A 25,679-nucleotide genomic window follows, 5' to 3' on the forward strand; every position below is an offset into this window, starting at 1 on the left:
AAAAATGAAGTTAGGCCGAATGTACCCCTGAAAAGACGCACATGGGGAAGGAGCACACTGGCACAATAACGTTGACCGGTGAGTGTACCCCGTTGAAAGATTTGGAGGTCGGTACGCCCATGCAACATTATGCCTCCCCACACCATAACATTTGGACAACCAAAATAGTTATGTTTGACAATGTTTCCCTGGGTGCATTGCGTGTTTCCACCTCTCTCCAGATGAGGGTACGTCTAGAATCACTACTCAGATTGAATATGCTCATCTGAGAAGAGCACGCGACCCACTCCTCGTCGGTCCAGACCTGATACTCTTGGCACCATCGCAAACGGTGCCGCCGTTGTGCGGGTGTCAACGGAACACAACGTAATGGTCGTCGGGCAAACAGACCACCCCAATGCAATCGCCGTGCCACTGTGGAGTGAGAGACTGGGTGCCTTGCAGTCCTGTTAAATGTGACTGCAATTGCACTCGCTGTTTGACGTGAGTCTCTTCTTGCCTGTTGCACAGTGTAGCGGTCATCTGCTGCTGTAGTTGACTGTGGTCGACCCCCTCCTCTTCTTCGGGCAGCAGTGCCAGTGGTCCGGAATGCTCTGCATGCTCGTGAAACAATGCTGTGAGCAATACCAAACTTCTGGGATACACTCGTCACTCTTCGTCCTTCTTCCAGTTTCCCGATGATTTTTCCCCGTATGAAGTCATACAAATGTTGCCTTCGGGCCATGTTTTAATAAATAACACAACCACAGTGCACCGTAACAGCTCGCTGATTGACTCACACTGTATTGTCCCGTTCCTTCAACTACCTCGTTTTGTGGGGCCGAACCCATTTGGCGCTATAGTCGCGCTGACCTCACTCCAGGTTTCTATGCACTTGTGGGAGAACTCTGGTAAAATGTTACCGCACTTTCATTCCTTTCCACCGACTAGATGACATGTTATGTTGCGTTATCTATCTCGTCCTTAAGTTTTGCACAGCAGTGTAGCTTGTATAATTTTTATTGTAGCAGCCATGGCTCATGAGGGACGGTTCTCTTGTCAGCCCCGTGGGAGTAGATAAGGAGCTTTCTGCTACGAGGTGCAATGGACCTGGTCATGGACGTAAGTACAGTAATACGGCTGATGATGTCACCACGTTGGCCATATGACTGGGCAGCGGTCGTATTGGCACGCCAAGGCTGTTGGCAAGCTATAAGTGCCACAAGGTTTGTTTTGGTTTGTTTGGAATATTTGAAAGATGTAATTTCAATATCATAATTCTGACGAACGTTCGCCTCCTGGCTGAATGTTCAGCGTACTGGTCTCTGATTCAGAGGGCCCCGGGATCAAGTTCTGGCTGGGTCGGAGATTTTAACTGCACGTGGATAATTCTCCTGGCTTGGAGATTGGTTGTTTTTGTTCGTCTTAATGCATTTCCCTTCATCCTCGTACAACACATCGCACCGCTAACCAACACAGAAACACACAATAGTGAATACATTCCCTCCACCTAGGGTTGGCGCTAGAAAGGACATCCAGCCGGACAACTATGCCAAATACACATCAAGTGACGATCTCAATACATAGGGAAAAAACGTCATGAAGAAGAAGAAGAAGAAGAAGAAGAAGAAGAAGAAGAATATAGCAATCCTGACGCAATAGTCTCATATTCACATGAAAAATGTTTTACATCAATAGTTGATCTATTACTGTAACTTATCAGTTACAACGTACAGCTGTAAAGGTTGTTGCACTGTCGAGAAGAAAGTGGCCTTTAATGAAGCCTTCTTGCCATTATTGTTGCTATTCCAGATGCTTGAGATATTAGCCGGGCTGACTGGCTCAGGTGGTAGAAAACTGGGTTTTTGAGTTCAAGCTGGGTGGGGGTCAATTTCGGCAGCCACGTGTCGGCAGATTTACCAGCACATAAAATAACTATACGACAAAGTTACTGACGCCTCGGCGACTCTGAAAAACGTAAACGCAGGTAGTTTGTGGGACGTGAGACTAATAACATTATTCAGTATTGTGATATTAAGGTTAAATGGCTCGTATATTTATAGCGTATGTAAGATATCTGATAAATATTATTGTGTTTGTTTCGGTATTTGTAATCTGTTGAGGTTAGGATTGAAAGAAACAATACAAAGGTATCAAAGGATAGTGCCAGTGCATGGGCACTATTTCCTTTATGGTATATGCTAACTGATGAAAGGTAAAAAGCTGAAGGTACTGTAGTTTAAATCATATTTCAAACATTAAATTAAAATTTTTTTTGCTAGTTGCTTTACGTCGCAACGACACAGATAGGTCTTGTGGCGACGATTTAAATTTAATTAAAATGGTTCAAGGACTCATTAGCTTGGAATTACATTGTCGCAATATATCCGGCTTCCTGATTATTGGTACGCTTTGTTTGTGTCAACTTGTACTTTAGTATTCTGTATTCACAGCAAATCCCAGTAGCCACGTTCCAACATTGGCTATGCTCAACGTGTATAAAACTGACTCACGCACGGAATAATGAAGCGTACTATTCAGGATTTAATATGGTAGAACATGCCACTCAAGGAGACGGACATAAAAAAAGAGAAGTCTTTAAGATACTAAGGCGTGTAAGTGATCCTTCAAAATTGAACCTACCCCACTATCTCTCACTTGACAGGATGGCTAGTTTGGTGAGCGTCGTTGTAGTGACATAGAATATATTTTGGGCATCTACTTTTATTTCGTTAGCAATTTTTCGTCAATTTGGCTCCGTTCATAATGGCATTACCTTGGAACTTTCATATTATTGTTGATCAAGTTTGCTACTGGCCATCTTATTAGAACTGAGGTACAGTGGATACAAGGAAACTAGCGCGCTGTGCTCTACATATCAGCATGGAAGATTTCTTTTTTGCTAGTGGTTTAACGTCGCACCAAAACATCGAATGTTTTCGGCGACGCAAGGATGGGAAATGGCTAGGACTGGGTACAGCCTCAGTATTTGCCTGGTAAAAATGGGATACCACGGAAAAAACATTTTCACTTCACAGCTACGCGATTCTAGACCCTAACCGCACGGCCAACTCGCACTGCTGGAAGATTTCTGCCCGGTTGCCCAAGATTCCAAACCAAGCAAGTTTGTCGTTTTACCGATTATTCATATCGTGACTATAACCATGGTACTTCCACTTTTATGTGAAATCCTTACCGAAAAGCTCACGTGCATTTGTATGGGTTTGAATCACGGCCACCAGTCAGTGATTAAGCCACTCGCCTATCACGGCAGCCCATGGTTCTATTCCAGTAGCTGTTACATATTTAAGACATTAGAGGATCCACTGATACGTCAATATTTTAGTTCTGATTGTAATATGTCTTTCGTCTCTCCGAGAAGTATTAAAATAGTGTACGATCTAGTATAAATCAAGTAAAACGAATTAAATGAAAGGGGAATTAATGACCAAAACTTTGCTAAAAAAAGTTTGGCGTGATTCAATATAAGTGCAAAAGCAGATCTTGTTAAATGTAATTCAGAAGTTCGTTGTAAAAGTGGACGTAATCTTTGGCCATGCTTAATCAGAGAAAGTGCTGATAAAGCATGCACTTAAAGTATAATTGCTAACGGAAGAATTGTTTGTCCGCCTCTGTGGTGTAGTGGTTAGTGTGATTATCTGCCACCCCCGGAGGCCCGGGTTCGATTCCCGGCCCTGCCACGAAATTTGAAAAGTGGTACGAGGGCTGGAACGGGGTCCACTCAGCCTCGGGAGGTCAATTGAGTAGAGGTGGGTTCGATTCCCACCTCAGCCATCCTGGAAGTGGTTTTCCGTGGTTTCCCACTTCTCCCCCAGGCAAACGCCGGGATGGTACCTAACTGAAGGCTACGGCCGCTTCCTTCCCTCTTCCAATCTTCCCATCCCCCACCAAGGCGAGGCCGCCTGGGTGAGGTACTGGTCATCCTCCCCGGTTGTACCCCCGACCCAATGTCTCACGCTCCAGGACACTGCCCTTGAGGCGGTAGAGGTGGGATCCCTCGCTGAATCCGAGGGAAAAACCAACCCTGGATCGAAAACAGATTAAGAAGAAGTTTAACCTTCACGACCGCATTGTACGTGGAAATACCGTAACGTTCAGATTATTCAGTCGTGTCGAGTCCAAATTCCAAGGCGAAGAGATGGTAAGATCAGAACAAAAATGGTCAAGCGGGCAGAGATGTCAATTATAGAACAAAAATGGTCAATCAGGCACCGAACTCACACGCCTGGTAGGGAGGTGTTAATATATAAAGAAAGATCTTCACTGGGGTAATCACATAAATGGCATTGTAAACAAAGGGTACAGATCTCCACATAAGGTTATGAGGGAATTTAGGTGTTGTAGTAAGGATGTAGGTGAGAGCATATAAGTCTCTTGTAAGGCCCCAGCTAGAGTACGGTTCCAGTGTATGGGACCCTCACCAGGATAACTTGATTCGAGAACTGGAAAAATCCAAAGGAAAGCAGCTCGATCGATTTGTTCGGTGTGATTTCCGATAAAGGAGTAGCGTTACGAAAATGTTGCAAAGTTTGAGCTGGGAAGACTTGGGAGAAAGTAGATGGCGTGGATTGACATTAGTAGGCGATTAAATGCGAGTGGTGTTTATAAACTAGGAACGATCACAATCCATACCAGGTGGTCCACCATCCTCCTGCGATCCAGTTTCATGCAACCCTTGATATACAATTTTGAAAGACATCGGTCCCTCTCCCTAACTCGGGGTAATATAACGAGATGTGTGTTTACGGGCTAGAAGACAGTAGGAATCGTGAGCGCCACTATTAATTCATTATGGGTGAGTAGAGAAACAGTGGGGATTCAACTCCCGGAAATGAGTCAGCACTTTTTCTGCTGCGTCAGCAGGTTAACAAACTGTGACGTCAGCACCTAGTAGAGGAGCAATGCAGGTTCCAATGAAAGGTCATTGACCGCTAGTATAGTAGGTGAGCCATGTCGATTTGCGGATTTTGCATAAGAGAGCAAGCCTAACCTCACAGTCGCTATCTTGAGGGGCATAACCTTACTTTAATGGCTAGTTGCCCTTCCCGACGCTTAAGAGAGCGAGCCTAACCTCACATCCGCCATCCTGAAGGGACTATCCTTAGTTTAACGGCAAGATGCCCTTCCCGACGCCAATTCCACAATATGCCGGCTATACACAGCTCCTTATGAGACAACCTAGGGGCACTTGCGCAAGATGGCGGCTGCTCTTATGAGACGGTCTAGGGGCGCTTGCGCAAGATGGCGGCTGTTCTTATAAGACGGCCTAAGGGCACTTGCACAAGAAGGCGGCTGCTCTTATGAGACGGCCTAGGGGAGCTTGCGCAACATGGCGGCTGCTCTTATGAGACCGCCTAAGGGCGCTTGCGCAAGATGGCGGCTGCTCTTATGAGATGACCCAGGGCCCACTGCGCAAGATGGCGGCTAAACACAGGCTCTTATGAAATGGCCTGAGAAAGCTTGCGCAAGATGACGGCTATACACGGCTTCTTATAGAGGAAACACTGGCCATGGGCAATTGCGCAAGATGCGGGGCTATGGGCGATTGTACAAGATGGCGGCTACACATGGGCTTTTACGGAAAAAGATGACGGCCATGGGGGATTGCGCAAGATGGCGGCTGTACACGGCTTCTTATGGAGAAAGATGCCGGCCATGGGCGATTGTACAAGATGGTGGTTATACATGGGCTCTTATGGAGAAAGATGACGGCTATGGGCGATTGCACAAGATGGCGGCTATACAAAGGCTCGGCTATTCTTGGGCTCTGATCAGAACGCCTAATGCTATAAGAAATACATTGGTTACATTTAAGCCCCTAGCAGTCGAACAAATTATCGGATAAACATGTAACTTGAAATTTCGGTTTGGAAATATGCTATTTGAATCTGTTGGCATGGGTTATCAGCATGTTGCTCATGCGGAAAGTGAAATTTAACAGAACGCCTAGTGTCATAAGTAGAGCCCGGATTTTTATGCATTAATAGGTTAGAATGCAAACTTACTGGAGCGAGTAGCAAGTATAGTCTACTTTCACAACGATTATGCTATGGGGTTTGCATAAACATTAGGGTAACGGCCCATCAGAACCCCTATAATTTATGTTACTCTCGCTACATTATGAAAGAGCAGGTGGCCGACACTTCCTACTAAAAAAAGGTTTGCAATCTAACCTGTTACTTCATTACAATCCGGGCCCTAATCATAAGAAATACATTGGTTACATTTAAGCCCTTAGCAGTCGAACAAATTATCGGATAAACATGTAACTTGAAACGGTTCGGAAATATATTATTTCAATCTGTTGGCATTATTATTTCAGTCTGTTGGCATAGGTTGTAAGCATGTAGCTCATGCAGGAGGTGAAATAAACCAGTTCGCGTAGCGCTATAAGAAATACATTGGTTACATTTAAGCCCTTAGCAGTCGAACAAATTATCGCATAAGCATGTAACATGAAATATCGGTTCGGAAACATATTATTTCAATCCGTTGGCATAGGTTATAAGCTTGTAGCTCATTGAAATTAAACAGAACGCCTAGTGCCATAAGAAATACATTGGTTACATTTAAGCCCCTACCAGTCGAACAAATTGTCGGATAAACATGTAACTTGAAATTTCGGTTCGGAAATATACTATTTAAATATATTGGCATGGGTTATAAGCATGTAGCTCATGCGGAAAGTGAAATTAAACAGCACGCCTAGTGCCATAAGAAATACATTGGTTACATTTAAGCCCCTAGCAGTCGAACAAATTATCGGATAAACATGTAACTTGAAATTTCGGTTCAGAAATATAACATTTGAATCTGTTGGCAAGGGTTATAAGCATGTAGCTCATGCAGGAGGTGAAATAAACAGTTTGCGTACCGCTATAAGAAATACATTGGCTATATTTAAGCCCCCAGCAGTCAAACAAATTATCGCATAAATATGTACCTTGAAATTTCGATTCGTAAATATACTATTTGAATCTGTTGGCATGGGTTATAAGCATGTAGCTCATGCGGAAAGTGAAATAAACAGTTCGCTTAGCGCTATAAAAAATACATTGCTTACATTTAAGCCAATAGCAGTCGAACAAATTATCGTATAAACATGTAACATGAAATATCGGTTCGGAAACAGATTATTTCAATCTGCTGATATAGGTTATAAGCTTGTAGCTCACGCAGGAACGAAATTAAACAGAACGCTTTGTGCCTTGAGCCGAAAAAAATTCGTGTTGCACACATGATAGGGAATCGAACTCAGGGATCACATCTTATTAGAAGGGAAAAAGGGTAAAATGACTCTTCCTCCTCCTCCTTCTCGTAGGTATAAAGGGCTAAAGGGCGAATGGGCTAAATGCTAAAGACATCTTATTAGAAGGGCAAAAGGGTAAAATGACTCTTCCTCCTCCTCCTTCTCGTGGGTATAAAGGGCTAAAAGGCTAATGGGCTAAAGGGATAATGGGCTAATGGGATAAAGGGCAAACGGACAAGAATAGCGATGTTTAAAATCCCGCGCCCACGTGGTTAAAGATTGCAGCTGTTATCTTGACAGGTGTCAAAAAAGCACGTGGATTTTAAATTCCGCGCCACGACGTGCATAAGGTGGCAGCAATGAGGTTTAGCGCCGTAAGGATGGCAGCAGTGAGGTTAGCGATGTTCTATTGTCCTTAAAAGTGAGGTTAGGGTCCGTTAAGAAGACAGCTGTTACAAAAGCACGTGGCTTGGTTTACAAGCAAGAGCACGTGGTCATGACGTCACGGTCACGTGGTATGCTGCGACAGCACCCGAAGTTCATAATCCACGCCGATGTGGTTAGAACTTGTGAAAAAGCACGTAGATTTTAAATTTCGTGCGCCTACGTCGTTAAGATGACAGCTCGTATCTTAGCATGTCCTATCTCTGTGCACTAACTTAACTCGTAGAGCGCGGAATTTAAAATGAAGATGTTATAGACGTGGTAAATAGAAAATTGGAATCTCATTTAAAAATAAAGAAACATGTATTTTATTATTTTCGACTTGAGAGAAGACTGTTTCTCACATGTACAGTTCTATGCCGTATGGTCATCTTAGCCCCAAAAGGCAATACCACGAACGTGGCTTTTCAAATACTTTCTGGAGCAAAAGAAACACAAATTTTCGGTGAGTTTTTTTAATACTTGACGGATTTTCAGATAATGTCTTGGTACAGTAATGAAGAACGATTACATTTATCAAATTACGAAATCCACGCCAGCGAAGCCGCGGGTACCTGCTAGTAATTATATAGTTTGCTGCTAGGAGCTTTACGTCGCACCGACACAGATAGGTCTTATGGCGACGATGGGATAGGAAAGGCCTAGGAGTTGGAAGGTAGCGGCCGTGGCCTTAATTAAGGTACAGCCCCAGCATTTGCCTGGTGTGAAAATGGGAAACCACGGAAAACCATCTTCAGGGCTGCCGATAGTGGGATTCGAACCTACTATCTCCCGGATGCAAGCTCACAGCCGCGCGCCTCTACGCGCACGGCCAACTCGCCCGGTAATTATATAGTTTAATGTTATGTTTAAGTGTAAGAGAAGGTCTCAAGCACTAACTTCGCCACGAGTAAGGACGAATGACTTACGTACTAATTTTAGCCACAATGCTAGGACTGCGCTAGGGCACTTATTACATTTCCAGACAATATAATTACATATCCTCACACAGGTGTACTATGGACGACGTAAAATGTAATTGGTTTTACATCCCAATAACTAATTTTATAGTTTCAAAGACGCCTTATTATCTCAATTTTTTCCCACAGGATTTCGTATACGTACCGGTAAATCTATCGACACGAGGCGGTGTATTTGAGCATCATCAAATACCATCAGAGTGAGCCGGGATCTAACCCGTCCTACCGTTTGGGGTTCAGAAAGTCTGCGCTCTGATAGATAAAACCACAGGTTATCGGACATATTATGCACATACCAGTATTCGAAACTGATGATTTAAGATTTTCCTTGCTCATAAAGTAATAATAATAATAATAATAATAATAATAATAATAATAATAATAATAATAATAATAATAATAATAATAATAATAATAATAATATTATTGAAGTTGTCGCGCAACCTTGTAGTTCACATCCAGTGCACCGTTAATTGTCCAACCTTAATAGAAATTAATAAGACGTTCTTTAAAATGTCCTGAATATCATAACTTCACCTTTTCACAGCTTGTTTTATTGCGCAGTTGATAGATTATAAGGATTAGTATCGCGTGTGGAAGAGCAGAGAAAGAAGTTTAGGCTATATACTTTATTTTAAAGCATTTCGCAAACTGATGCAGTTATTCAAATCAATGAAAAAAGTGCGCATTTCGAAGCATTGACCTTTCTCCTATACGATCATTGTAACCGAATATATTTTATGTATTTAGTTGGTAAAAAGAACGTTGGTAAAAATAAACAATAAGTGTTGTCATAGAGAATAATTCCATTGCATGCGTAGCTGTCAAGTAGTGTGTCTAATCCTGTTCGAGTTTGGATACCCACTGCTGCTTATGAGCAGCTCACGACTCCGCCCACTTAATAGACAGAAAGGACAGAGCAGGTATTAGTCTTTTATACTGCGTATAAGCAACAAATAATTTATGTCAAATACACTCAACAATTTACTTTCATTATCATCACCATCCAGTTGTGCTGTTCTTTGTCAGTTATGGCACTGATAGCTCATTTACCTCATTTACAACCTGGTTCCTAGGATGACAAAATGCCATCCAATTCACTGACGCAGACTTTCATTCCAGAATGCTAAACGAAAACAATATGAGTGGTTAAAATTAGAAACACTAAGAGCCATAAGCCATGAACAGTTATCCAAAGCGGATACGTACTTCAGAAAGCGAACGCCAAATGAAGTGAATATTCAAGCTCTCTGTTACAAGGATTAATTCAGCAATGATCCCACTCTCATAAAATTTATACGTCTGCGGTTGTTTCAAATTCTCGATATTCTTATTCATAGAATTTCTTACAAATTCCGATCCATAGTAATTATAATCGAGATGGAGAATGAAGAAAAAATGAAATGAAATGGCGTATGGCTTTTAGTGCCGGGAGTGTCCGAGGAGAAGTTCGGCTCGCCAGTTGCAGGTCTTTTGAGTTAACGCCCGTAGGGGACCTGCGCGTCGTGATGAGGATGAAATGATGATGAAGACGACACATACACCCAGCCCATGTGCCAGCGGAACTAACCAATTATGGTTAAAATTCCCGACCATGCCGGGAATCAAACCCGGGACCCCTGTGACTAAAGGCCAGCACGCTAACCATTTAGCCATGGAGCCGGAAGGAGAATGAAGATTTTCCCATGATAGAATTGTTATAGAGACGGAAATACGTTACAGCTGCAGCCCCATCTGTTTCAAGAGCGAGGACTACCGAGGACAATTACGACGATATAGACCCCTACTTGTTCTTTGAACTAGCCAATATTTTCGGATTATCTTATTTTATTTTGTTCATGGAAGGGTTTGAGGCTATATTTCGCTGTTTACGAAGAAGGCGATCTGAATTTAGGACTTCAGTTAGGCAGTATTAGGAAACAATCGTTACCACCAGCTAGACAAATCGCGAAATAAAAATTCAAGTCATTAGACTTTCCGTATTTAAAACGGATATCATATCATCCCAGTTAAACAATGCAATGAATACCAGGGACCACACTCTGCACTAAATCCATACTTATAGTGTCAAAACATGGTGTACATTCAGAAACAAGAAATTAACTGTCGGTTTATTAAATATTCAATTGCAATGAAATCGTCAATGGACACGGCTCAACGAGGAGCGCTTACGGAGCATGTTGACCGACTGAGGAACTTTCCTAAATTTCCAAGTTATTTTCTGTGCAGGCGACAATGCCAAAATATCTCACTTCACCGATCTATTGGCTGCGCGGTTTAGTCACGTAGCTATCAGTTTGCATTCGGGAGATAGTGGGTTCGAACCCCACTGTCGGCAACCCTGAAGATGGTTTTCCGTGTTTTCTCATTTTCACATCAAGCAAATGCTGGGGTCGTACATTAATTAAGGCCACAGTCGCTTCCTTCTCACTCCAAGACCTTCCCTATCCCACGTCGCCGTAAGACCTGCCTATGCCGGTGCGACGTAAACCAAATTGAAAAGGAAAACCCTCATTTCTATGGTACCGTGCACAGCAAGCAAATGCAAATATTACTAGGAAATGGCGAAACAAATGTATTACTGCACCCAAACTGCTGATAGTACTGAGCCAATACAATGCTGCATATAAAAATAGCAATCAGTGAGTACTAACTCCTGTGTTTCCTAACAGCCAGCCAACATGCAGTCTTTCTGACGATCATTCACAGAATCATAAGACAAAGCAAGCCGACCTACATGAACGAAGCTACATTCACCTCCCATCAGCAAACTGTAGAAGCGAGTCTCTGTCTACGACCACCATGATAACACCATACATAAACCTGTCCATGGTGAACACTACACTGACCTCACTTCCACATCCTCACCGAGATGTGTGAGCTCTCGGCAAGAGCGCGTGTCAACTTGGACTCGGCAATATCGATCTCCACTCAGCTGGTCGTCCCTCGGCCATGACCTATTCTCAACTGCGGAATTTCTCTGGGATTCTTTTACTCAGAACCACTTCACTCTTTTATACGTTTACAACTTCTTGATAGCCGTCTCTCCTAAGCAACTGAGGGTTCTTCTACCTATAAAGATCCCTATGATGCTAGCTGCGCTGGGTGGGGACCGTCAACTTTTCTGTGCTAATATCAAGAGAGAGCAAAGCTATCTCAGCAAAGGCCACGAAGGCCATTAGAGGGGTGGAAGGTAAAGGCTTCCACTATCCGTAAATTCGGCACTTGGTGGGGCAGAGTGATTAGCTCTACGCTCGCCCGCCTTTGACCCTAAGAATAACCTGATACCGCAAACCGGGGTTACTTTGTGACTGCATGGGTTACTTTGTGACAGGTGCGCACCAAATAATAATTTCATATTTTGCGGGATATGCATCGATCATCTGACAATGGACAATATATGTTTTCACTCCTCAATACTGCTGCTAGTCTGCCTCTGTGGTGTAGTGGTTAGTGTGATTAGCTGCCACCCCTGGAAGCCCGGGTTCGATTCCCGGCTCTGCCACGAAATTTGAAAAGTGGTACGAGGGCTAGAACGGGGTCCACTCAGCCTCGGGAGGTCAACTGAGTAGAGGTGGGTTCGATTCCCACCTCAGCCATCCTGGAAGTGGTTTTCCGTGGTTTCCTACTTCTCCTCCACGCAAATACCGGGATGGACCTAACTTAAGGCCACAGCCGCTTCTTTCCCCCACCCAGGCCCCTGTTCAGCGTAGCAGGTGAGGCCGCCTGGGTGAGGTACTGGTCATCCTTCCCAGTTGTATCCCCCGACCCAATGTCTCACGCTCCAGCACACTGCCCTTGAGGTGGTAGAGGTGGGATCCCTCGCTGAGTCCGAGGGAAAAGCCAACCCTGGAGGGTAAACAGATTAAGAAAGAGAGAGAAAGAATAATGCTGCTACCTGTGTGTACAATGATAATGTCTTAAGTGTTAAATTTTGGCAACAGAGAGCCTTTTTGTGTATTGTACCGAGCACGTGATTTTGTGAAGAGCGGGAAACTTTTGTCGGCGACAGAAAACGTTAATGAGAAAATGAAATGTCGTATGGCTTTTAGTGCCGGGATATCCCGAGACGGGTTCGGCTCGCCAGGTGTAGGTCTTTTTATTTGACTCCCGTAGGCGACCTGCGCGTCGTAATGAAGATGAAATGAGGATGAAGACGACACATACATCCAGCCCCCGTGCCACTGGAATTAACCAATTAAGGTTAAAATCCCCGACCTGGCCGGGAATCGAACCCGGGACCCTCTGAACCGAAGGCCAGTAGGCTGACCGTTCAGCCAACGAGTCGGACAACGTCAATGAGGTACACACATCAAAGTTAGTGGAAATATTAATTTCATGTTTCCTGATAAACATGCACGATTGTCATGTTGCTTTGAGCTTTCTTTCAGTTATTTATGTTAAAATAAAGTAAAGAGGAGAAGTTTAAGGGATAACTTTGTGACAACAATGGCTCTGCCACAAAATAATCCCAGTGTTCTAAAATAGCTTTTCTTTTGTTTGTAATATGGAGTCGGAAAACTAAGTTCCACTATACCGAAGCAAGAATGTCCATCTCTTGTTAAGATCTTATTGAGAACTACTTGAAAATGGTCCGAATAATCTACGTTCTTGATACAGGAAATGTGGTATTTGCCCTCTAAGCCATGAAGAAGTGCTGAAGCACATGTACAACAGGGCAATTGATGTAGAAGGTGATGCTGTGAAACAAGCTGCAAGCAAGTTTTATTGAGCCTCCTGAATTTCAAAAGAGGTAACGTAGCAAATAATGGCTGCAGAAAGTGGAGATATATAGATGTGCCACCTGGAAGAGGTATGACAGCTTCAGATTTTGACACTGAAGATGAGAATCCTAGCTGTAGTGGTATGAACGGGAAATGTCGTTCAAAGAACATTAAAGACACCCGAAAAGAGGATTCAAGTAAAATTGACAATGATGACATCTGAGTCTAAAGACAGTTCATTGCATGAAGAAGATATTAATTCTGACTCTGAAGAACTTCCTATTCGTGAAAATCGTATCTTCGAATGCGATGATAAGATTATTGGAACTCGGATAACTGTAATATTCGAAGGCAAGTACTATCCAGGAATTGTAACGAAAGTATACAAGCAAGGTGCAGTTGCCAGTGCAATGGACTGCACCGTGAAGTGGCCGGATATCAAGGATGAAATATACAGTAGTACGCAGATGAATTATGTTGTAAAATGAATCCAACCATACAATGGGGAAAGCATGAAATATATGACATTCCAGAACTCACAAAACACAGCGCAAAGTAAACAGTTTGTAACTATTCTCTCTTGAATGATGCAAATATTTCAAGTGGTTATATCTGAGGGTTTAAAAAAATTTAGTGTGTTGTGTTATCATGGTTGTGAAGGAAATTCTCTTTTATATTTAGCCAAAGTCTTACGGAACTCATTTTTGGTGTAGGCTGAGTGATACTCACAAGGTAACTGTCCGTAGTGTCATATCGAAATCGACAATGAAAGTTCGCAGAGACCATGAGGAGACCCATAAAATAGCGATGTACAAAAGTTTAGCTGCCATTTCAACCTGGAAGGTTTCGAAATCTTGATACAAAATTCGCGTGATAACGCAGCTTACTGGAAAACCCTAGTTTCTTGCTGGCTCGCGCGTCGCACAGCGGAGTGGAGTTCCAGTTGAAATGGAAATGGCGTATGGCTTGTAGTGCCGGGAGTGTCCGAGGACATGTTCGGCTCGCCAGGTGCAGGTCTTTTGATTTGACCCCCGTAGGCGACCTGCGCGTCGTGAGGAGGATGAAATGATAATGAAGACGACACATACACCGACCCTCCGCGCCAGCGAAATTAACCAATTATGGTTAAAATTTCCGACCCTGTCGCGAATCGAACCCGGGACCCCTGTGGACAGAGGCCAGCACGCTAACCATTTAGCCATGGAGCCGGACAGAGTATACGTAACAAATGAATAGCATTGTCGACTGCCATTGTGCCTGATTTATAGTTATTATAAACGTTGGCTCAATCCAGATATAACGTATCGAATTGTGATGGCTGTTTTTGTTCAAGATCTTTAAAAAAGTGTGGTGGGATTGTTATTTATGTCAAACGGTGCTATAAAGTGTAATGTATTACTATATTACTCAGGTGCTGAGCGTAGTGGACAACATGGAGTAGGAATACTAATTAAGAAAGATATAAAGCATAAAGTGTTGAAGATAGAATATGTAAATGAGAGAAAAATTATGCTAAGATTGAAAGGCGATCAGAAAGATTTAGTAATAATTCAAGTTTGTATGCCAACCAGTCAACAACCAGAAGAGGAGGTAGAGGAATGTTACGACCAAATAGAAGAGATTAGTGGAAGAGAAATTAAGAATGCATGTGTGGTGATAATGGGAGATTGGAATGCCGTTGTTAGAGAAGGACGTGAAGACAAAGTAGTTGGGAAATATGGGCTCGGAGTTAGAAATGACAGAGGCCAGATGTTAGTTGACTTCATTGACAACATTGTTATTGGCAATATATTGTTTGAAAACAGTAAAAGGCGGAGGTATACTTGGACATCTAGTATTAATAATGAAAGGTACTAAATAGTCTATATTATGATACAGCAAAGATATAGGAATGGCTTAAAAATGCAAAATGTTATCCAGGAGCAGACATATGCTCTGATCACAACCTAGTTGTTGCAGAACTGTGCATGAAATGAAAAAGAGTTGGGATAAGTAAGAGCAATGAAGTGATATGCCTGGAAAATTTGAAAGAAAACAAAAATGGAGTAGAGTTGGAAGAGAGGCTTGTTGAAAGGTTACAAACTGAGAATGAGGCTAACTGTGTTAATGAAAAATGGGAGAGATTTAGAAACAATCTTAAAGAGACACCAAAAGAAGTTCTGGGAACAAAACGGAGGAGAAAAATAAGAAAGGAATGGGTAACTGAAGAAATGTTGGACAAAATGGAAGAAAGGTGAAAATGGAAAAACGTAAACACTCAGGAAGGAAGAAAGATGTATGGGAAATTAAATAATGAATTAAGAAGGGAGACTGAACATGCTAAAGAAAAGTGGATCAGAGAAACCTGCAGCAAAATAGAACGGTTGGAAAGTGAAGGTAAATATGACATGATGTACAAAGAAGCTATGGAATTAACATTCAAGGATAAAAGGAATGGAAGTGGAATGACTGAGATTAAAACATTGGATGGACAGTTAGTAAGCGAGCCTGAAAGAGTTAAGGAACGATGGAAAGAATACATAGAATGGATATATGATTGGAACAGCAGACCAGACGAGAGTAGTATAAATTTGGAGAAGGAAAATGAAATAAATGAAGTTCAGATTGGCTTCAGTATATTAGAAGAGGAAATAGAGGCAACTATTAGGGAAATGGAGAATGGCAAGGCAGTTAGTGTAGATGAAATACCAGTTGAACTACTCAAAGTACTGCAGGGGAAAGGACAGGATATATTTGTAAAACTTTGTCAAGAAATATACTTAAAAGGGAAATGGCCAAAAGATTTTCTGGAAAATATAATAATATTAATAGAAAAAAGGAAAAATAGTAAGAAATGTGAAGAACACAGGACACTAATTTTAATTTCTCATGCAGCTAAAATACTATTAAGAGCAATAAACAGAAGGATTTACAGACGAATGGGAGAGAATTTACTGAAAGTCATAGGAGAAAGATACATAGAGAAGAATAGAAAAGTATGCACAGTCTTTGTAGACTTAGAGAAGGCATTTGACAAAGTGAGGTGGGATAAGCTCTTGGAGATACTTAAAAAACATGCAGTGGAATGGAGAGAGAGAGAAGACTGATCAAGGAATTATATTACAACCAAACAGCGAGAGTGAGAATAAGAGGAGAATTAAGAGAAGAAATCAGACTGGGGAGAGGTGTCGGACAGGGTTGCTGCTTATCACCAACTTTGTTTAATATTTACTTGGAGGAAATTATTCGTGAATGCTTAGATGGTAAAAGAGGTGTCTGTTGTGGGTGAGAGAACTGAATGTATAAGATTTGCTGATGATATGGCAGTGATAGCTGAAAATGTGAAGGACCTCTGCAAAATGCTGAGAGAATTAAACAAAAAGTGTGAAGAGTATGGAATGAGCATAAACAAAAAGAAAACAACCAAATTCATGGTACTTGGAGGTAAAGGTGAAAAAGCGACAATCAAGATAGGGGGAGAAATTATTGAACAGGTGAATAAGTTTATGTATCTTGGAAGTATTGTGACTGAAGACCTTCACTCTATAACACACATAAAAGCTCGAATTGCCTTAGCCAAGGAAAGCTTCAACAAGGAGAAGAAACTGTTCTGTGACCCGCTAGAGAAAGATCTGAGGAAGAGGCTTGCAAGGTGTTACATATGGAGTATAGCTCTATATGGCGCTGAAACATGGACATTAAGGAAGAAGGAACATAGAAGAATAGAGGCCTTTGAGATGTCGATTTGGCGAAGAATTGAAGGTGTAAAGTGGGAAGATAAAATATCAAATGAGGAAGTTCTGAAGAGAGTGGGAAAAGTGAGGAGCATGCTGACCGTAATCCAAAATAGGAAGAAAAACTGGATAGGGCATAATCTAAGACACAACACCTTACTACGAGTAGCAATTGAAGGGATGATAAAAGGAAAACGAGGAAGAGGAAGGAGACGATATCAGTTATTAGACAGCATTAGAAAAAGAAAGGAAGATTATGCAGAAGTGAAGAAAAGGGCACAAGATCGAGAGATATGGAGGTCACAGCCATGATTGGACCTGCCAAATGGCAGAACAACCTATGATGATGATGGTACTATAAAGCTAAGCTTCTTCTTCTTCTCCTTCTTAATAAGTTTACCCTCCAGGGTTGGTTTTTCCCTCAGATTCGGCGAGGGATCCCACCTCTACCGCCTCAAGAGCAGTGTCCTGGAGCGTGAGACATTGGGTCGGGGGATACAACTGGGGAGAAGGACCAGTACCTCGCCCAGGCGGCCTCACCTGCTATGCTGAACAGGGGCCTTGTGGGCGGATGGGATGATTGGAAGGGACAGACGAGGAAGAGGGAAGGAAGCGGCCGTGGCCTTAAGTTAGGTACCATCCCGGCATTTGCCTGGAGGAGAAGTGGTAAACCACGGAAGACTACTTCGAGGATGGCTGAGGTGGGAATCGAACCCACCTCTACTCATTTGACCTCCCGAGGCTGAGTGGGCCCCGTTCCAGCCCTCGTACCAGCCCTCAGGGAATCGAACCTGGGCCTCCGGGGGTGGCAGCTAATCACACTAACCACTACACCACAGAAGTAGACTACATTCACGGAGAAAAACCATACGCCTCAAACCAGGATCGACCCCTCGACCTCCTGCATGCTAACCCAAAACACTATCCACTATCTACTACCAACTGTACAGCACGACTAACTTGCGCTGACAGAGGTAGTTACCCTACATATGGTTAAGTGTTGCCAGAATGCCACTCTTCAACGTCCTTTTTCTGCTGGATATACTTGCAGGACGAACTTTTGTGATAGACTTTTTTTATTGCTGGCATGTGAGGACCGAGTGCGCGAATTTCGGTTCATCCTGTATAGATGAAAAGTGCACGCTGTTCGTCGAAAATCAAGGTATCTTAAACAGTAAGAGACCCAGCATGCCCATGGATGTTACCTGATCTCTTGAAACTTCTTTCTTTCTTAATCTGCTTACCCTACAGGGTTGGCTTTTCCCTCGGACTCAGCGGGGGATCCCACCTCTACCACCTCAAGGGCAGTGTCCTGGAGCTTCAGACTCTGGTTCGGGGGATACAACTGGGGAGGATGACCAGTACCTCGCCCAGGCGGCTACACTTGCTATGCTGAACAGGGGCCTTGCGGGGGGATGGGAAGATTGGAAGGGATAGACAAGGAAGAGGGAAGGAAGCGGCCGTGGTCTTAAGTTAGGTACCATCCCGGCATTTGCCTGGAGGGGAAGTGGGAAACCACGGAAAACCACTTCCAGGATGGCTGAGGTGGGAATCGCATCTACCTCTACTCAGTTGACCTCCCGAGGCTGAGTGGATCCCGTTCCAGCCCTCGGACCACTTTTCAAATTTCGTGGCAGAGCCGGGAATCAAACCCGGACCTCCGAGAGTGGCAGCTAATCACACTAACCACTACACCACAGAGGCGGACCTCTTGTACGTGTTGAACAAAACAACGAAATTTATGCCAAAATTAAAAAAAATACAACTCAGAAACAGAATGCTGTGTGAATATTATTCTGAAGAACTAGTAGGGGTTTACAAATAACTATATAGAAAATTAACTAAAATGAAAAGGGAATTAGAAAATTAATATTTCGTTGACAGATTAAATAATACAAAAAACCATTGGAAAGTAGTAAATGAATTCTAACCACTGACAGCAATAACGATAGTAAAGAAATACACTTGTTCTCTTGAACAAGATACGGTTATCACAAATCCATTAGAGATATCAGGAACATTTAGTGAATATTTCACTAATATTTGTCAGAACCTACTGTTAAGCTTCCAAGTATAACCCCTCCTAATTTAAGAACAGGGCCATGTACTTGTCTAATTTTACACCCTACCAAGTATAACGAAGTATTAAATACAATCAGAAAAGTCAAAATACCAGTAGCTGTGACTGCTATGGTGTAAGTAAACATCTAATAAAGAAATTGGCTCCATATTTAGTCCCATATATTACACATCTTATAAATAAATCGTTTAGTGTGGCTACAGTCCCCAAAATATTGAAGGTCGGCAAAATTATAGCAATATATAAAGGAAAAAGTAAATTTGACGTAAATAATTATCGTTCAATTTCTATCTTATAAAAAATTGAGAAAAGATAGTTAAAGAGAGACTACTGAGTGTTTTACTTAAAAATAATTATTTTTACACATATCAGTATGGATTTTTACCAAATTCTAGTAATACAATGCAATAGAGGATATAATAATTAAACTTCAGGAAACTTCAGGAAACCTTAGACTAAAGAAATATAGCTGGAGGATCATTTTTTTACTTGAGGAAAGTTTTCGACACAGCCGACCTTGAAATTTTAATCAAGAAGTTGGAAGCTGCAGGAGTTAGAGGAATAGCAGTAAATTGGTTTATCAATTACCTTACAGACAGAGAACAATTTGTTTCCTGCAATAATGTGACCAGTACCCCGTTACTCATAAAGATAGGTGTACCTCAAGTTTCAGTAGGAGGCCCCATTCTTTTTTTTTTAATCTATGCATGATACAGGGTCACAAAAATGGCATGGACGATTGATTTTGTTTGCAGACGACACTAGTTTTACACGGGCACGTGCACATTTAACCTTGAAATTGTGATCGGTCCAATATTACTTTACTTGAGTAGTAAAATTTTGTCTTCGTACGTTAAACTGTTTCGGAGGAAAGAATTAAGATGTTTGTTTTCGGATCTTAACCACCATTTAACTCTCTGAGCTGTTAAATTTGTTTCAAACCTCCCGTTATTTAACACCTGGGATATCATTTAAAATGTAAACTTCATAATTCAAACGATTTGATTTAAAAGCATATTTTTGTCATCATTCAATCAATCAATACTGATCTGCATTTAGGGCAGTCGCCCAGGTGGCAGATTCCCTATCTGTTGCTTTCCTAGCCTTTTCCGAAATGATTTCAAAGAAATTGGAAATTTATTGAACATCTCCTTTGGTAAGTTATTCCAATCCCTAACTCCCCTTCCTATAAATGAATATTTGCCCCAGTTTGTCCTCTTGAATTCCAACTTTATCTTCATATTGTGATCTTTCCTACTTTTATAAACGCCATTCAAACCTATTCGTCTACTAATGTCATTCCACCGCCATCTCTCCGCTGACAGCTCGGAACATACCACTTAGTCGAGCAGCTCTTCTTCTTTCTCTCAATTCTTCCCAACCCAAACATTGCAACATTTTTGTAACGCTACTCTTTTGTCGGAAATCACCCAGAACAAATCGAGCTGCTTTTCTTTGGATTTTTTCCAGTTCTTGAATCAGGTAATCCTGGTGAGGGTCCCATACACTGGAACCATACTCTAGTTGGAGTCTTACCAGAGACTTATATGCACTCTCCTTTACATCCTTACTACAACCCCTAAACACCCTCATAACCATGTGCAGAGATCGGTACCCTTTGTTTACAATCCCATTTATGTGATTACCCCAGTGAAGATCTTTCCTTATATTAACACCTAGATACTTACAATGATCCCCAAAAGGAACTTTCACCCCATCAACGCAGTAATTAAAACTGAGAGGACTTTTCCTATTTGTGAAACTCACAACCTGACTTTTAGCCCCGTTTATCAACATACCATTGCCTGCTGTCCATCTCACAACATTTTCGAGGTCACGTTGCCGTTGCTCACAATCTTGTAACTTATTTATCACTCTATAGAGAATAACATCATCCGCAAAAAGCCTTACCTCCGATTCCACTCCTTTACTCATATCATTTATATATATAAGAAAACATAAAGGTCCGATAACACTGCCCTGAGGAATTCCCCTCTCAACTATTACAGGATCAGACAAAGCTTCACCTACTCTAACTCTCTGAGATCTATTTTCTAGAAATATAGCAACCCATTCAGTCACTCTTTTGTCTAGTCCAATTGCACTCATTTTTGCCAGTAGTCTCCCATGATCCACCCTATCAAATGCTTTAGACAGGTCAATCGCGATACAGTCCATTTGACCTCCAGAATCCAAGATATCTGCTATATCTTGCTGGAATCCTACAAGTTGAGCTTCAGTGGAATAACCTTTCCTAAAACCGAATTGCCTTCTATCGAAACCAGTTATTAATTACAGTAATTCCTCACCACCCAGTCAAAACCACTTAGGGGTTTATTGTTTTAAGTCCCATTCTTATTTGTATCCTCATAAAAATAATTCAACTCCTTTTAAATCCCCCCCCCCTAAGTTGCTGCCACCCTTTCTCCCCCCCCCCCCCCGCCGGGCCACAAAATACGCATGTCTTTATTTTTAAAGAAGATTCCAAATACCAATTTTCTCAACCTAACATCCTACTTTTTCGAGATATGAGTATCCTCAAACGAAGAATTCAACCCATTTTTCAATTCATTTATTCCCCCGCCCCTTAACTGGATTTTCCGAAAACAAAACAATACGTGTTTCTTTATTTTTAAAGAAGATTCCAAACACAAATTTTCATGTCTGTAAAATATCCAGTTTTTGTGGTCTAGGTATCCTCATAAAAATAAATCAACCCCTTTCTGAGTCCTTTTTACAACCCCCACTCCTTATGTCTCTTTTCCAAAACAAAAAAAGTATGTGTTACTTTATTTTTAAAATATATTAAAAATACCAGTTTTCACCTCAGTAATACGTTAAGTTTTTTAGATATACTGTAAATAAGCTCATTTTAAACATTCACCCACTTTACACTTTTCTTTAAGTGAGTCTTCAGCAGATTCCAAATACCAGTTTTCACATTTGTAACATCTTCAGTATTTGATATATAAGTATCCTCATAAAAAAATTCAACCCCTTCTTCAGTCCTTTCTTCAATCCCTTTAAGTGAACTTTCCGAAAACAAAAAATTACGTGTTCCCTTATTTTTAAATGAGACTCGAAATACCAGTTATCACGTCTGTGATATCTTCAGTTTTGGATATACCAGTATCCAAATAAAAGTAATTCAACCCCCTTTTTCAGCAATTTGTACTCCCCTCCTTGAGTATTTTTCCCAAAACAAAACAATACGTGATACTTTATTCTTAAAAGAGATTAAAAATACCAATTTTACGTCTGTAATATGTTAAGTTTTGGAGATATACTGTAGAAATGCTCATTTTAAATATTCATCCACTTTAACACTTCCCCTTAAGTGGATTTACAGAAAACGAATTATGCTTGTTCCTTTACTTTTATAGGAGATTCCAAATAACAATTTTCACGTCTGTAACATGTTACGTTTTTGAGATATATTGTAGACATAATCATTTTAAAAATTCATCCCCTTTGTCACTCCTGTTTACCCCCCTTTTAAGTAGATTTTCCAAAAAACAAAAAATACGCGTTTTTTATTTTTAAAGGAGATTCCAAATACCAATTTTCATGACTGTAACAGCTTCAGTTTTTGAGATAAACGTATCCTCATAAAAGGTATTCAACAACTTTTTCACCTTTTTGCGCCCCCTTAATTTCCGAAAACAAAAAATATATGTTCCCTTATTTTTAAAGGAGATTCCAAATACCAATTTTCACTTCTTTAAACTGTTAAGTTTTTGAGATATAGATACATACAGTTTGAAAATTCACCCCGCTTTTCACCTGCATAGCGATGGAATATCCAAAAATCCTCCCTTAGTGAGCACCTACATTGTAATATAAATGTATCCTCAAAAATTAATTTCTTTTAGTCCAGTAGTTTTTGCTCGGCGATAAATAATCAGTCAGACAGGACATGTTATTTTATATGTATAGATGTCCTAGTAATTACCCGCGGCTTCGCTCGCGTGGATTTCGTAATTTGACAAAAGTAATCATTTCTCGGTACTGTGCTAAGACATTATCTAAAAATCCCTAAAGTATAAAAACTCAATGACCGAGCTCGATAGCTGCAGTCGCTTAAGTGCGGCCAGTATCCAGTAATCGGGGGATAGTGGGTTCGAGCCCCACTGTAGGCAGCCCTCAAGATGATTTTCCATGGTTTCCCATTTTCACACGAGGCAAATACCGGGGCTGTACCTTAATTAAGGCCACGGCCGCTTCCTTCCCATTCCTAGGCCTTTCCTATCCCATCGTCGCCGTAAGACATATCTGTGTCGGTGCGACATAAAGCAATTAGCACAAAAAAAAAACTCACTGAAAAATAGTTTCATTTATAGCAGAAACTCTTTGTAAACAACGCTTGTGGTATTGCCTTTTGCGCATAAAATGACCATGCAACCTAGAACTGTACATGTGAGAGTCTTCTCACAAGTCGAAAAAAACGCACGTTTCTTTATTTTTAGAGGAGATACTAAATATCTATTTCCACGTCTGCAACATCTTTAGTTTTTTAAATACAAGTATCCCCGTAAAAAGAATTCAACCCCTTTATCACTCCTTCCCCCACCCCATCCCAAACATCTTTAGCTTGTATAGGTATAAGTATCCTCATACAAATAATTCAACTAATTTTTCAATTCTTTCACCCCCTTAAGTGGAGTTTTCGAAAACAAAAGATGTGTTTCTTTATTTTTAAAGGAGATTCCAAATACCAATTTGCACGTCTGTAAGTATAAGTATCCTCATACAAACAATTCAACTCATTTTTCAATTTATTCACACTCCCCCCTTAAGTGGATTTTCCGAAAACAAAAAATACGTGTTTTTTTACTTCAAGAGAAGATTCCAAATACAAATTTTCATGTCTGTAACATCTAACATCTTCAGTTCTTGATATATAAGTGAAAATGAATGAAATGAAAACCTACAACCTGTTTTCCAGTCATTGACTGGGTCAGGGATGAAATGAATGAAGCAGATTTAGGCTATTAGTACGATGGGGTCACCACTCCCAAAATGATTTATTAATGACTGATATATGTTATGAAATGAGAATGGAGAGTGTTGCTGGAATGGAAGATGACAGGGAAAACCGGAGTACCCGGAGAGAAACCTGTCCCGCCTCCGCTTTGTCCAGCACAAATCTCACATGGAGTGACCGGGATTTGAACCACGGTACCCAGCGGTGAGAGGCCAACGCGCTTCCGTCTGAGCCACGGAGGCTCTGAGGTATAAGTATCCTCATAAAATAATTCCACTCTTTTTTCACCCCACACCTTTAAGTTGATACACCCGCCCAAAATGCGTTTTTCTTTATTTTAAAGGGGATTGCAAATACCAATTTCTGTGTCTGTAACCTTTGGTTTTTGAGATACCGTACAAGTGTTCCCATTATGAGAATTCATTTTTTTTAACTTCCGTTCACCCTTCCCCCATTAAGTGAATTTTCCGAAAACAAGAAAATACGTGCCTCTTTATTTATAAAGGTGCTTCAAAATACCAATTATCACAACTGTAACATCTTTAGTTTTTGAGATATATTCGTCCTCATAAAAGGAATTCTACCCTTTTCAACCCCCCCCCCCCCTAAAAGAAGATTACAAATACCAATCTTCACGTCTGTAACAACTTTTGTTTTTATTTAGATATAAGTATCCTCATTCAAATAATTCAATTAACTTTTCAATTCTTTAACCCCCTCCCTTATTGGATTTTCCGAAATCAAAGAAATTCCTGTTTCTTTACTTTTAAAGGAGATTCCAAATACCAAATTTCGCGTATGCAACATCTCTGGTTTTTGAGATATAAGTAACCTCATACAAACAAATTTTTCAATTATTTCACCCACCCACCCCTTGGGTGGATTTTAGAAAAAATGCGTATTTCTTCATTTTAAAAGGGGGTTCCAAGTACCTATTTTCACTTCTGGAACATGTTAAGATTTTTAGACGTACTGTAGATATGCTCCCCTTTTTATTTGCCCTTAAGTGGATTATCTGAAAGCAAAATTACCTATGTTTCTTTAATTTTACAGAAGATTCCAAATATCAGTGTTTGCGTCTGTAACATGTTACGTTTCTGAGATATACCGTAGGTATTGTCTTTCTAAAAATTCACCCCCTTTGTCACTCCTGTTCACCCCCATTAATTGGATTTTCCTAAAATTAAAAAAATATATGTTTCTGTATTTTAAAAGGAAATTTCAGATACCAGTTTTCATGTCTGTAACGTCTTCATTTTTTGAGATAAAAGTATCCTCATAAAAGTTATTCAACCACTTTTTCACCTTTTTTCATCCCTCTTAATGGGATTTTCCGAAAACAAAAAAATACGCGTTTCTTTACATTTAAAGGAGATTCCAAATACCAATTTTTACGTCTGTAAACTTTCAAGTTTTTGAGATATAGATGTTGCATTTTCAAATTAAGCAAAAAGAAATGTTGATATTTCAGTCGTCTCTGCTGGCACAAAAGGTCATATTTTCGCACCAAATTGGTACATCCATGT

The sequence above is a fragment of the Anabrus simplex genome, chromosome 2 (assembly GCF_040414725.1).
Source record: "Anabrus simplex isolate iqAnaSimp1 chromosome 2, ASM4041472v1, whole genome shotgun sequence".
Classification (NCBI taxonomy): Eukaryota; Metazoa; Arthropoda; class Insecta; order Orthoptera; family Tettigoniidae; genus Anabrus; species Anabrus simplex.